This window comes from Phoenix dactylifera, chromosome 3, assembly GCF_051530095.1.
Source record: "Phoenix dactylifera cultivar Ajwa chromosome 3, Ajwa_hap1_PhDact_Kaust_v1.1, whole genome shotgun sequence".
NCBI classification, from domain to species: Eukaryota; Viridiplantae; Streptophyta; class Magnoliopsida; order Arecales; family Arecaceae; genus Phoenix; species Phoenix dactylifera.
In genome coordinates, this window is record NC_143192.1 from 32,822,927 (window position 1) to 32,825,323 (window position 2,397).

Sequence of the window (2,397 nt, forward strand, 5' to 3'; positions counted from 1 at the left end):
ATTTTACAGAAGTTAATTAAAACAATATATTAGATAGAGCTTCTAAGTGCTCTACTGAAAACTAGCACTCAAAATAGTATCGCAAAATATTCGTTCATCGCTGTAGATAATCAGATGCAGGAGAAAGAATTCCACCAGTTAATCTACCACAATATTATCAAGAACAGAAGCACATGATTTAACATTGCAATGTCTTTGTATATTTAAATTAGTTCCTTCTTCCTTGCACAATGTCACCCTGAAGAGAGTCCAGGACCATCACCAACCTATGTACTTAAAACTTTTCATCAGTCGAACTCTGTGTTCAAGTTCTTCACTAATCTGACTTGTTTTATCATCTGATGACATGATCGAACATTTTTTAGATCTGGATTTTTTTAAAAAAGATGGTCTAATCATCTTATGGCATGAAAAAAAAAAGACTTTATCATCTTATGCCATGATCAAATCTAGATGTTTTCTTAAGAAAATTAAAAACTGATTGTCTGATCAATAGTTTTATCATTTGATGGCATGATCAAACTTTTTTAAGATCTGGAATATTTAAATAAAATGATTTTATCATCTTATGGCATGATCGAATTTTTTTTCACATCTAGGACTTTGGTAAAAATAAAAGTTACAGAACCTTTTTTTCACATCAGCAATTTTTCGCACATTTTTAAAAAATAAAAAATGTGGCGGCGGGATTGAACCCGACGTGAATCGAACACGCAACCTTCTGATCTGGAGTCAGACGCGCTACCATTGCGCCACGGATCCTGATAGGAAATGGTTAGGTTTAAACATATTTAACATTTAAACCTGTTGATCTGAGGGCCACTTGCAAGACTCTAGTTACGAGAATTCAGTGAGATTAAAAAGAAACTTCCATTTACTCATATTAGGCAGATGATGAGTAGCATATCTTTGTATCTAAATGAGTTTATATTTCTTGCATGTGGTGTCTCACACTTGGAAAACTGTGGTACACCGATAATTATGTGGGATCCAATTCACTTTATCATATAAAAAATCACTTGATCAATAATACTTTTTTTTTCCCTTTATACAAGGGAGCCTATAGCCCAAAGAAAGAAAAAAAAATTAGTGTCTTACATACCACAAAGGCAATACATCAACTAAAATTTTATAGAACCGAGGATTGATACGGATAAGAAACCTCATGATAGTTATTTGCTTGAGTTGCTACTCAATCAGCAGCTTAATTAGCTTATCTAAAATATGTGATACGTGAAAACTGATTGTGGCATACTTTCATAGTCAAAATCTTTCAACAATGGATTAACATGCTATCTACAAGAAGGATAAAAATTTATCCATGAGATAATAGCAGCTGAATTCCCTTCAACCCATACCTTTACGATAGCACTTCCTTAACTCATAATTATTTGCAGAGTTTAGGTCCGATCCAGCCTTACATATACGGAAATCATGATGTCAATCTTAAAACTTTCATACCATAGTTCCTTTGGAGGCTATTCTCACCATTTAAAATTTCAACTGCATGGTCACCAATAAGTTTTCTGCCTTTTGACAATAAAATGATTTTGATATTATCTTCTAAATATTTTCATATAATCTGGAAGAATTCATTGATCTTTGAGTACTATAATTTCCATGCAATGGTGAATTGAAGAATAAGAGTAACAATTGAATGTCCCAGGCTGAGCACGTAAATGCACTGAGACATAAAACTCAACACTGAACCCCACCAAATAGGATTAAAGCAGCAAACTCGCCACCAAGGTGGTAGCCCAGTTGGAACGGGACGTTTACTTCCAACCAAGTGGTTCCAGGTTCGAAACGCGCGGGCGTTGATTAAATTTGGGGACCGAATGCTCCAGCCTCCATGCCTGGACACGGGGTCTGGAAGTGCTACTGATCGGCTGATAGCTGTTAGCAATATATCTCCTAACTAAATAAATAAATCTATAAATTCAATTAATAAAAAAATCTTAAAGGAAATAATATACATGCATATCATTCGGCATCCAAATAATTCTATTTTAATACAAAATAAATCTATTCTAGCACAAAGTAAATCTATGCATTTAATAAGTTTATATCATAGAATTTCAAATCCTACCAATCTACTAATATTAAATTAAAAATAAAGGTAGAAGAAAGTAGCTTGATTGAAAGCAGGTCGAAGCGCGTAGACGCTGTCCCAAAAAAGTATTTGCCCCCACGTACGGGTCACCCGGCAATCCTTCTCGGAGATACGACGACCCTACAACCTCTTCTTCGGCACGTCTCGGAAGAAGTCAAAGCGAACCCGATCGGACTTGCAGATCCAGCAAAGAACGGAATGAAAAGAACTAAATAAACTGAATAAAAAATGTAAAATAAAATTTGGAAGTGGCTAAGAGGGAGAAGAATTTTTTCAGAATTTTT

The 2,397-nt window shown here is 34.6% G+C and overlaps 1 non-coding gene across 1 annotated transcript; it reads right to left on the minus strand.

The window, feature by feature from the left end:
- Positions 1-690: 690 nt before the first annotated feature.
- Positions 691-762, minus strand: TRNAW-CCA (transfer RNA tryptophan (anticodon CCA)). Its single transcript has one exon. It is a non-coding gene; the product is annotated as a tRNA-Trp (tRNA).
- Between the last annotated feature and the right edge of the window lie 1,635 nt (positions 763-2,397).